General features: G+C 36.2%; 1 long non-coding RNA gene across 1 annotated transcript; it reads left to right on the forward strand.

The window, feature by feature from the left end:
• Positions 1-941: 941 nt before the first annotated feature.
• Positions 942-7,414, forward strand: LOC102025599. The gene is made up of 3 exons (XR_261205.1): positions 942-1,297; positions 4,248-4,416; positions 7,130-7,414. It is a non-coding gene; the product is annotated as an uncharacterized LOC102025599 (long non-coding RNA).
• The last annotated feature ends 5,710 nt before the right edge of the window (positions 7,415-13,124 follow it).

Genomic DNA, 13,124 nt, shown 5'->3' on the forward strand with positions numbered 1-13,124 from the left:
AAGTCAAATTGGTTACTGATGTTATTCTCTAGAACATTATCTATAAGTACTTTGGTTGAAAAAGTAAAGTGCAAAGTAAGGCAAGGTGCAAGGTAAATGTATATAAGTAGCTAATAATTGTGTGAAAAGTGAAGAACTTAAAATTGATCAGATTTTTCCAAGTAAATATATCTGATATCATGTAATTTAAATATCCAAATCTAGCTGGGCATGGTGGTGCACACCTGTAATCGCAGTGCTTGTGAGGCTGAGGCAGGAGGATCATTGTTTGTTTAAGGTCAGCGTGGGCCACAAAGTGAACTCAAGGCCAGCCTGAACTGCAGAGTGAGACCCTACCTCAAAAAGACAAAAAAAAAAAAAAAAAATCCAAATCTATGACCAGTTTTTCCTATTTTCATTCAGATGGTTGCCATTAGTAAGTATGGTGATAATAAATACTAGGCACAGTGTTTCATAAATATGTGTTGAATTAAACAAAATTTTTTTATCCAATCCTCAGTGGATGGACATTTGGGTTGCTTCCACAATTTAGCAATTACAAATTGTCCTATGAACATGGGTGCACATATATTGCTGTGATATGATGTTTTCAGATCTTCTGGGAATAAAAATAATTTTTATTTATGAATGAAGAGAAAATCTTGTTTTTTGTTAGAACAACAAAATTACTACTGTTAACTTTTGAGAAAAAGTCATATTAAAAATAATTTCCTTAAAGGAAATGATTTTCTTACTATATCTATAAGCACATTCTGAAAGACCTAAGAATATATTGCCTTTGAAATGAGGGGAAGGAGAGGCCATGCTTTTTTCAAGGCGTTTTTCTCCAAAGAGTGTGTGACTAACCGGCAAGGCATGTAACTCTTGGGGCATCCCTGCAGGTACAGTGAATGAGTAATTTCTAAGCAGCATTATGACATCACCAGAGAGCGTGACTTGGGTCAAGAGCTTGGCAGGAGGCTTTGGGAACAGTAGAATCAACAGTGGTCAAGACTGAGAAGCCAGCACACTGGCCACCATAAAACTGAAGAGAGAGCTTATTGTACCTCACGCACAGCAGCAGGTTTAACAGAAAATTAGACATGTTTATAGTCCCAGATTTACAGCACGCCTTATAAACACCTTATTACTTAGAATCCAGTCTGCTGTCCTAGAAACTAAGAATGTGACTTTGTTAAGCAGGAGGATTTGTTGACATAAATGTCTTGACTAAGTTTGCCATTGCGGTTAACCAAAACGCACTTACTCCTGGGAAAGTAAACAGAAGCAAACAAAATGCCTCTTATACTACAATACAGTAAGTTTCAAATTGACCAAACTTAATGCTATGACATAAATATGCTTAATGTTTATGGAATTTTTAAGAAACCTTTGGCCATGTTGGGCTTACCATCCTGTATAAGTCTTACTGAATGGTAATGTGTTTTCAGAATTACCTGTGCTTAAAGACTTCATCAGAAATATTCAGAAAACCTGCCATGAATACCAAGGCTGACCATGCAGCAAGTAAAGTGGGTCATGGTCTCCTCAGACCTTAATGTGGATAAATCAGTTCTGCAGCTTGTAGTAGCTACACACTGAATGGTTAACAACAATTAAAATTAGAGAACTAATGGAATATAATGTTGAATAAATATTATAAAACCACATGAAAATATGTTCAAGGAAAGCCGAAACCCACAAAGTTGAGAAAACTCTTAGAGAAGAATGAAAATTCAAACTAATCTCCTAAAGCTTAAAAATTCATTTGTTTAGTAGGAAAAAAACCTTCTGAAATTACAGACTCATAGAACCACTGGAGCGCAACCAAATTAATTCAGCATCTTTTCTGTGCTTTTAGTCTCCTAATGAACCCTCTCACAACCTCAAAAGCTCGGTGGTTAGAAAGTTATTCCTGTCAGATATAACGGAGTAGTCGTGATTACATAGTTTGTACCTTCAGTAGTCACCAATTTTTCTCTAATAAAATTTATATCAATATAGATCTACAGGAAATTATTAAGCAGAGGGTTTCTGTGATGGATAGAATAAAAAGTGAACAAGTACACAGACATTTATTTACAAAATCCTACAACCAAGTCTTATAAAAGACAAGAACCTGAAAATATTCTTACAGAACCATGTGGCTGACCTCATGAATTGCAGCAAAGGAAAATGACCAAAGGAAACCATAAGAACAATCTTTATGTAGTAGCATACTCAAGGATGATATTGGAGATTTAGTTGACTGAGATCCATGGGTCTCCCCAAAATCAAGTGCAAGTGTAGGTCACAATGACAGAGGTATAATGTTCAACATGAGAGATCTGATTGTTATAGTTGATATAGGAATTAGTGTTTATGGTTCTGGTCATACTAATAAAATTTGATGCCAACAAACAGAGACAAGCCCAAATAAATACTAGGCCTAAACATTCTCACATGAGAAAGTTGAAAAATCAAGGATGTTCAGTTTATTAAAAATAAACATTTTCAGAGGAATATAATCGTTGATTCACCTAGTTAATAGAGTACAGCCTACCTCTTTTCTAGTAACAACAAATAGAATTAACAAGGAAACCATCAAAATAGAAGAATGAACTTTTTCTTGTTTCTCTGTTGGAGGAGGGAATAGAACCCAGGACCTTACATATACTAAATAAATGGTTACTACTGAGCTACATTCCCCAGGCCTTATTTTAAAATTCTGAGACAGTCTTACTAAAGTTGTATGAGCAGGCCTCAAACTTGTAATCCTCCTACCTTAACCTCCTGAGTAGTTGGGGCTACAGGTGTGTGCCACTAGGTCCAGCAAGAACGAACTTACTAAATAAACAGTTAAAGCTGTCAAAAAATAATATGGCCTCCTTTGGGAGGATGGGCATCGCTGGAAATGTTAAAAGGCTGAATGTCTGCTTAGTGGTTATTGCAGAAGGATTTGAAGCACCACAGAGGGAGTATTTGCACTGCATAGAGTACTTTTCATATGGTTCTTAGCATCTGTAAAGAAACAAAAATGCTGACATTATAGCTACTCCTCCTCAACCATAGCATTTTTATTAAATCTTTCTTATATGTGGTGCTCTACCAAACATTTCACTTTACAAAAAGCATTTTTTTTTGTATAAAAAGCTTTACAAAAAGCACATTTTCTAATGCTTTCTGGTAAAGCATTAGAAAATATGTTTTCTGAAGTCAATTTTGATGTCATTTTTATGATTCAGATTTTCTGGTGGAATTCAGTCTTTCTGGTGTCACCCACTGTCATGTTATTAGAGTAGGGTGACTTTGTTTAAGGAAATGCTTGCATTCAGAAGGCTCAGAATATCACCTGTGAAGAAATGGCAATAAATACAGTAGTTACTACCAAGCCTGTGACTTGGCCAGGAGGAAAGAATTCATTAGCAGGGAGTTGGAGACAGCAACACCTAAATCAAAAGAAAAAGAAAGTTGCAGACTTGAGATATGAAAAAGACACTGAAGTGATTTCCAGGAGTGAATTTTGTTCATGGCATTATGAGACAGGAAACACCCGTAGCCTCCAAAGGGGTTCTAAATGCTGATAGTCCTTAAATCAGATTTCATTTTCAGCACAGTGCAAATTTGATGAGTTACTTGTAGAAAATCTGAGTCTCCAAGGACAAGGAAGCAGGCTGATTTCACTTTTTAGGTATCTTAGAGTTTTAAGACCTCTGGCACAATTCCAGAGAAAGAGTGCATTCTTTTCAGTCAGAAAAGCAGTTGATAATTTAGAAATATTCTCCCAGACATGATCTCATTTTGTCTCTTAACAATAACTAACAATGATACAAGGACATGCATTTTCATCCTCATTTTCCAGATGAGGGAATTGGAGATCAGAAATATTAAGTCACCAACCCAACTCACATAGCTACTAAGGGGAGGGGGTGATGAAATCTGTGTTGGGCTCCTAAGTTTAAACTCTTGCAGTATCCACAGAGCATAATGTCTTCAGCTAAGGAGCTCTGATGAAATGCAGTGTTTCCTTATGCTCTGTGCTCCTTCTTACAGTTTCCTTACGACTGACATATAACTAACTGCATTGTTAGCTTTGGGTACATAAGCGTCCAACAATAACAGCAAAATCCCTGGTTGGATTCAAATAGTAACATCTCTATTAAAAATCAACAGCCCTCTAGAAATAAACAGGTCTATTTAAAAAAAAAAAAAACTTAATTCAGTGACTCAGCATATCATGCTTTGATAGCTTTTAGTAATTACTTCTTATTTTTGTTTTTTTTTTTAAGTGTCTATAGTAAGAGAAGCATGCAGAAAAACACCAAGCTTTGGGTGCTCTTTTATTTTCATTACCTCGTCTACCTCTTGAGAATGTCAGGCCTTCTCCAGCATGCTGAATGTCTGGCGGCTGAACTCATCTTGGCAAAACACCTTGGATTATATTGCTACAAAACAAAGGTAAAGGACGCAGCAAGGAATTACATTTCTCCCAAATGGTGTCCTCAGAGTGGGTTATTTTTTCTTGGCATTTTAATCACTAGCTTTACTCTTCAAAGTGCAGAATGCCAGGGTTGTTTATGCAAAGAACTCTTAATAAATAGCAAATTCCAGAATGTTTCTACAGGTTGAGTACCTTTTAATCCAAGATACTTGAACCAGAAGTATTTCAGATTTTGGAGGGATTTTTTTGGGTTAAGGTGGCGGGGTGGGGGTGCTTTGGAATATCTGGTTGGACATTGCCATCTGGATGCCAAAATGCTGATAATTTTGGATTTTTGGATTTTGGGTTTTCAGATTAGGGATGATCAACTTGTATGTGGGAGAATTTAATCCATTGACTCTTAAGATGATTATTGATGTCTTAGTCCTGCCATTTGGTTAATTACCCTGTGATCGTTTTCTAGATCTTTTGCTTCCCTCTTATTGTGTTTTTTGTGATCTGATGATTTTCTGTAGTGGTATGATTTGATTCCTTTATCTTTTGTGTATTTATTATTAGTTTTGTGGTTCCCATGAGACTTACATAGAAAATTGTAGTTAAACAATCAGTTTTAAACTTTATCTTCAGTCACATACAAGACTGTCCACTTTATATTTTTGATTTCAAAATTTATGTCTTTTAATATTGTATATCTATTAATAAATTATTATAAATCTATTTAATCTTTCCACTTTCTTTTTAGCCTTTATATTGGAGTTCTAAATAAATTCCGCACTATTACAATATTAGAGTATTCAAAATTTGATTATATGCTTATTTTTCCAGTGAGGGTTTTACTTTTATATGTTGTAATGTTACTAATTACCATCATTTCATTTCAGTTTGAAGAAATCTCTTTAATCTTTCTTGTAAGGTAAATGTAATGGTGATGAACTCCCTCAGGTTTTGTTTGTGCAGGAAAGTCTTTATCTCTTTCATTTCTAAAGAACTTATTAGGGAAAGTATTCTTGGTGGGCATTTTTTTTTTTAGAACTTTGATTATATCTTCCTCTGCTCTTCTGTCAACGAAATTTTCCTAGGACATCTGCCAACAGTCTTTAGGGGTTTCTCTTGGGAGGATATTTTGTTGCCTTCACAATTCTTTTTGTCTTTGATTTTTTTGACAACTGGATTATAATTTACCTTGGTAAAATCTTTTTTTGGTTGAATCATATTTGAGCACCATATATCTGGAAATCCTTATCTCTTCTCAGTTTGGGGAAGCTTTCTGCCTCTCTCTTTCTCTCCCTCTTCCTCTTCTCCTTCCTCCTCCTCCACCTCCTCATTTTTTTTTGAGACAGCGTCTCTCAGTGTATTCCATATTGGCCTTGAACTATGTAGACTGGGCTGGGTTTGAACTCAGGGAATACTCCTGTCTTAGCCTCTGAAGTGGTGGAATTATAAGCATGTGCTACCATGCCCAGCCTCAGCAATTATTTCTTATTGCTTTAAACAAAATTTCTGTCCCTTTTTATCTCTTGTCCTTCTGAAATCATATAATGCAAATATCAGCTGTCTTGATGGCGTCTCATAAATCCTAAATACTTTATTCATTCCTTTGCATTCTTTTTCCTCCCCTGGCTATTTTCAAATGACATGACTCTAAATTTATTTTGCTTGATGAAGTCTGCTGTGGACATTGTTGCATTTTTAATTTCATTCATTCTATTTCTTCATTCCAGAATTGGATTATTTGTTTTATCATCTCTATCTTTCTGTTTAACTTCTAATTTTCTTCATCCATTATTTTCCTGATTTTATTAAATTGACTGTCTGTGCTCTCTTGTATTTTGCTGAGCTAACCTAAAATTTTTTTAAAAAATTCTTTTTCAAGCATTTCATAGATATCCATTTCTTTGGGGTTGGTTACTGAAATGAAGCCATCCACTTTGGTGGCATCAAGATGTTTCATTTTTTGTGTTCCTTAAAGTCTTACATAGATTTCTTCTCCTTTGGAGAAACAGTTATCTTTGTTGGTCTGTGCTGAGTGTTGTTAGGAGACAAACACCTTCATTAGTCTGCCTAATGGAACTCTGCGGCTCTCTTAGACCTCTGACATGGTTGTACTTCTTGCCTTCTATGGTGAGAGGTTCTAAGGTTATACACCATCTCTAAATCCTACAAATCCAGCACCGGAACTAGGAGCCTCCCATTTGTTTTCCTTAGGCAACTGCCCTGAAATTCTCAAGTTTGCCAGCCTTCTTTTAGCCCACAGAGCTGAACCAGCTTTCTGTACGAGGCACCTATACTAGTTGTCTCTAACAGTATGCTTGGGATGTTAGGCTAGTGAAGGGAGCTGAGATGTGGAGTGTCTGGAATAGTCATAGGTCGGGGGAGGGATTCCAAGGCCAGCCCTCCCAAGGTGCTTCTTCATGGTGTCCATACAGTGGGTAGTAGGCTCTGTGGCCTGTCTTTCTTGCTTGCAGCTTCTCCCAACCACTTAGCCTTGCTTATTACCTGAGTATTCTGGTTGGAATGAGAAAGAAGTAGTCTTAAAAATGAAACTTTGGAAAGCAACAACCAGGACAAGAGCAAAAGCAAAAACGTCATGTTGATAAACTCTCAATTTCTCCCTCCCTTCTGCCCTACTGCTCCCTGTTTCTCACTCCGACTTAATTTCTCCTCATACTCTACTTCTCCATCTCTTGCTCTCTCTGTCTCTCCTTCACATATTCTGACTCCTTTCTAAAGGTCAGGACTGAGCTCACCTCTTAAAGACAGGAGATCTATGCAATCAGAGACACAGCTGCTGGAAAGACTCCTGCTTCTTCATGGTCACAGAAGAAAGGACATTCTTTCCAGCAAAAGACACTGATTTGCCAACTTGACTCATGTGCCAAAGCTGTGGGATCATATAAGAAAATGGAAGATGCTGTTTAGATCTCATGTTAGTATCTCAGTACGAGCTATTTCAATCTCTCTCTATGTTATTACCTCAATAAATGCCATTTGAGTCTTGCTGGATATTTTAAAAAACCAGAGCATATCTATGACTGATGATGTAGAATGCTTCCTTTTCTATAGAGAAAGTTTAAGTTTGGGTTACCAAGGGCTGGGGATTTAGCTCAGTCGCACAGTGCCTGCCTGGCAAGCGCAAGGTCATGAGTTTGATTCCCAGTACTGGAAAAAAATAAGCAAACAAACAAAAAGTTTGGGCTACCAGAAAACCTCATACAATAACATCAGAAAAATTTAAATCTTAAATTACAGAGATGTTATGATAATATACTGGTGTTTCTTTGTATTTAGCTCAATTTTATAAACACATATATATGAGATATTTGAAACGTCTCATGTGTAAAGAGAATGTATTAAAATATTCTTATTCAGAACTACCAAATATATTTTGTCTGATTTTCCAGAATTTTAATACTATGAGTTTCCTAAATAGGAAGTAGTCATTGAGATAAACACACCGTAGAGCCATAAATATTTGTTGATTTCTTTGACAATTTAATAAATCCATCTAAAAATCAAGAATATAATTTTTCTGTGACATATACCTGAGATGATAATAGTCTTAAAAATACTTAAAAAGGAGATGAAAATAGACCCATGCCAATAGAATGTACTTTTCAGTAGAAATTCTTTGTAGATGTGGTATTATTTCTGGAAGAGTTTAAAATATTTTAAAGTGCACGTTACTTTGGAGAATTAAAACGTTTGTTTAAACAGTGTTTATATTATTATTTGCCCAAGAAATTTTTTCAGTAGATATTAGAGAGGGATATTTTCTGTCTGTATCCAATAATGCAAATTTTATAAGGCATCTGTTTCACTCTCTCTTTTTTTTTTTGTACCAGGAATCGAACTCATGACTTCACGCTTGCTAGGCAACTGCTGTGCCTCTGAGCTATATTCATGGCCCAGGTATCTGGGTCTGAATTAATGGTTTGTTTCTTTGTTTTTTGGTACCGGGAATCGAACTCAGGACCTTGTGCTTGCCAGGCAGGGACTGTGCAGCTGGACCATCTTCTCAGCCCTGAATTAATGGTTTTCTTCCAATTTGGTATATTTATGTAGAGGTGAAGAATCTTGTATCAATGTCCAAAGATAAATGATAAGGTTAATGGATGCTATAAGGATTTAGCATTGTTTTATATAGAAGAGAATTATATAAATATTTTCATTTCTTGAAATTACTATGGCCTTACTGAGTGTCAGAAATACCACTCTAGTTTGACTGTAGAAATTCTCACTGGCTTAAATTTGCTTGTATTTTCAGTTAATTGTTCCCTTCTTAACTCTAGATCCAGGAGCTATACACAATAGTTATTTTATGCTTGAGAAACCTAAGTAGTGCAGTTTTAAGCATGCCATTGTTGTGGTAGTGACACGTATATTTAATAGTTAGTACATACCAGGAAAGGCTGCAAATGAATCGGGGTTCTCACAAGAAGTCTGTGTAACCCTAAGCACTTAAATATCTCCAAATCATTTACCTCACAAAATTGTGTTTTACATGTGCAGTGCAGCATAGTAAAGTGTCATGAGTCCTGCAGTCAGTTTGGTCTTATCATGTACTACTTAGACTCAGAAAAATAAATCCCTATGCACCTCAGTTTCCTCCTCCTATGCAAAGGAGCCAAGGCAAGTCTGAAGGGAATGACCAGTGGTGTCAGAGTTGGAGTGCAGGTCTTAGAAGGAGATTTTGGCAGAGTTCATTAGTCTTTAAAGAGCCTTTAGTTAGCCAGGAGCACACTCAGAAAAGTGTAAGTCAGCGTCTTTATCAATGAGACGTATCAAGGCAACACATCCTACATGATGATAAGTATCCCAAACCTCATCATCCAAATTCTAGGAAACTAAAATCACTGATGCAACATTTGCTGATTGCCTAATTGTTACCTTGGTAGAAGCTAGAAGAAGTACTGAAATTCTTGGGGTTGGGGAGACAGCAGACAGACAGACAGACAGACACAAAGAGACAGAGACAGACAGAGGGGTAAAAAAAGGGAGGAGGGAAGAAAGAAAACATTAACTCAGTATACTTCGTGTGACAGAGAAGGCTAAATGAATTTGCCAACATGTGTATTCTGGTCTCTAAAACATATTTATCTTTTAAGACAAATTTACACTAGAATGAGGGAATTTATAGTGGAAATATCACAGAAGACCCTTAGGATAGAATTGTTTGGTTTAGGATTCACATTTGCTTAGTAACAACACAATGATTAATTTGCTCTTAGTTATTATTTTAGAGCTACTGAGATTGCATTCAAATACAAAAATGAGTTCCTACCATGAAAACATGTGTGTTCTTATATAATTATTAATATATACCCACTATGCTCTTTTTGTATTTAGTAGTAGGGACAGAGACAAATATGTACACAGTATCAAACAAAAATGTAAAATTTCTAACACAATAATGAGCACATTTTAATAAAAAAAGAGCAATATATATTCTGAAAAACATTCCCACTTAAAGCATTTAATATGCTGAATGAAATCTTTATAGGTCTTTAAAATATACGGCTCACTTAAACTCACAAAAAATAGAATTGGAAACTTTTGCCAAATCTTTAGTTTCCTTCAGGGCATTTGACAAACTTTATGCTCAGAGGATTAAGTATGTGTATATGGAACCTATCTGTGGAGTTGGACTTGAGACCTCAGCGTAAAGGTGGGATTCCTAAAGACCGTTGCCTTCTGGAAACATTTACTATATATTCCTGATACATTTTTGTTTGTCTGGAATATTTTTATTAGGCATTAAAAGGATAAGAAACTGTTTCGAGAAGCATAAGCCAATGCTCATTAACTTAGCTAAATATGAGAGTGAATTTTTATGTTAATTTAAAATTTTGTATTTTTTGTCTTTTTTCTTTTTTTAGTATGTTTTCCTTCTTTTATTTTTAAAATAAATTTTAAAAATAAAATTTTGTATCTTACGTTTAATTTAATAATTTGGACACATAGCTCTATAACAGACATTTGATAATTGGTTCTGAAGAATGGGAACTGTGAAATAATGAAGCCCAAACACTGGATATCTAGTGGTAATTTCTTTCCAGTGGACAGTTTTATAGTCTATTCACACCACCAAAATAAGTGGGAGAACAAACTAATCTAAAGAACTGAAAACAAGTAATACACAAATTGAAGCTACTTCCTCCACACACCAGCATCTCCAGTTGTTACAGATCTTCCAGTGTTGATACTCAAGAAGATTCCTTTGTTACTTACCATCTGGGAGATGAACCCCACACTGGTGGAGATGGCCCACCCAGGGAGCACACAGACTTGCAAGTGGTGAGATTTAGGGATGCATGTTTTCCTTCTTTCTGTCAGTGGGCCTTCCTGGTCTTGGTAGAGAAGCCAGCTGACAAAACTGAATGCATCTGTTCAGACCTAGTGTTTTGTTGGAGCGTGATGTGAAATAAGTAAAAATGAGCCCAAAATATTAGCATTCCTGAGGAAGACTGGTGGTTCAATTTTTTTTCTGAAGGAGAACAATAATTCACAATATGTGCCAGGAAAAATCCTAAACACTTTCAGTTTCTGTTGTTTAATTTTCAGAACATTCCAGAAGAAAGATATAATCATTTCCATTTTACAAAGGAGAAATGGAAGCCCAGAGATGTTAAGGATCTTGCCATCTTGCCAACATGTTAAAATGTTGACAGAATTAGTTGTGGAGCCAGGATTTGGATCAAAGCAGTTATGTCCCCAAGCAGGGTTCTAGGCCTTTTTTTTTTTTCTTCAAGGAAGATGACTTTTCCCGGTAGATTGGCTTCTTTTATCTGAAGCGATGCTGGGATAAGAGTTAGGGAAATACATAACTTATATGAAAAGAATCCTTTTCATACTGGTTTTGATCTTGTTCCCTGGAAGACTGGTTCAGATTTGTCTTAACCCATACATTTCCCTTGCCAAAGCACATGTGGTGTGTTTGAACATATGGTCTCATTTTTATGATCTTTTAACCTTTACATATTTCAAATACTTCATGGTGGGGTTAATTATTTGTGGCTACCAAGACTGGCAGCTGGTCTTATGGGACCATGTTTGGAATCCCTAAGAAATGAGAGGATTGGTATCTATGGAACATACTTTCAAAGATAAATATGTATATATAAAGGAGAAATTTTTGCCACACTCCCTAGGGAGCCCTGTTTAGTGATGCCTTTTGGTAAATTGGAAAATTTACTGATACCTGTCATGATGAATGGTTTTTAGATTGCCATTACTATGCTCTCAGCAATTTTGAAAACAAACACTGAGTCTCCTTTAGCTTGCAAAAGATCCCCCAGTTGTCACTCAGCTATTGCTTGTCTTTATATTTCTTGAATATAAAATATAAATACAGAAAATGGAGTCGCGAAAGTTCTTCACCTTATTAAGCATTAAACATATGCCTCTGGTAACTTGATGCTGAGATATCTAACATACAATTATAAGTAACTTGAAAGCATTGTTATTATGATTACAAAATATGGTAGACAACTTCTCATCCTTCTAAAAACTCTTTGACAACACGGCTTAAATAGAATGAAGTTTGTAAAGCACTAAATGTAGCCCTAGTCAGAAGAGCCCTTACATAATATACACCTTCACAGCACATATGCAGCACAGTATGTTTGTCATTGCTTTAACTGCTTAGCATCAACAGACCACATCAGTGGACTCCCATGAACCTACCTGTAGAAGCAGTAAAGAAGCCAGATTCTGAGGTACAGTTTCCTTGGGTTTGAATCCAGTGAATGAGTGTAGGAGCTTAAATTCTTGGGTGACTGGAAAGTTTGTGTCTCTACAGATGTGTATCAGTGTTTTCCTTTAAAGAACATTTGGCAACATCTGGAAACACTTTTTTCTGCCCAAACTGAAGAAAGGGATGTCACTGTCCTCTTGGGAATGGAGGCCAAGGAACTGCTGACTAGTTAAGTACACAGGAGTGTGCCCCACACCAGAAACTTAGCCACCCCAAAAGACAGTCGTGTTGCAGGAAAGAAATCCCACTGTAAACCAAGATCATCTAAATTGGCTTTTGTAGATCCCAGGCTTTTTCTGTTTAGATCTTAGAAAAGACTTCTATAGTTTAATTAAGTAGTCAATATGAATAAAATTCCCAGAGAGAATTTAGTCTCTAACTTAATGAATACTTTGAAATATGTATTTTAAGTCTGAGTTTACTATGGCAATAAGGTCATCTTTGAAGAAATCTGACATATATTTTCCATATTCAAAAAGGAGAACCTTTAAAATGGTTTTTACTGCCTAAAAGATATAGCTCTATTAATGTGCAGTCCAAAATTGACATCCAGTACTTGGTAAACAGCAGTTCTGGGTTTTGCAAAGCAACTCCCCAGTCCATTTTGTGCTGCTACAAACAGAATGCCTGACCCTGGGTCGTTGATAATAAATAGAAATTATTTCTCCCACTTATGGAGGCTTGGAAGTCCATCATCAAAGGGCTGGCATTGATGAAGACCTACAGAAGGGCTAGAAAGTGCAAAAGAGAGAGCGCAAGGGTTGCCAAAGCACTTTTATAATGGCACCGATTCCACTCAAGAGAGTGCAGTCTCCCTGTCTAACCACCTCTCAGCAGCCCCTCCCCTTAGTACTGTTAGGCAATTAAATTTCAACATGAGTCTCAGGGGGACAAACATTCAATAACAATACCAAGGTTTTACATGAAAAACAATATCAAATGCCATGACTAGAGACTTTACTTCTCACTGAG

Source organism: Chinchilla lanigera, unplaced genomic scaffold (assembly GCF_000276665.1).
Source record: "Chinchilla lanigera isolate Chin_1 unplaced genomic scaffold, ChiLan1.0 scaffold00025, whole genome shotgun sequence".
Taxonomy (NCBI): domain Eukaryota; kingdom Metazoa; phylum Chordata; class Mammalia; order Rodentia; family Chinchillidae; genus Chinchilla; species Chinchilla lanigera.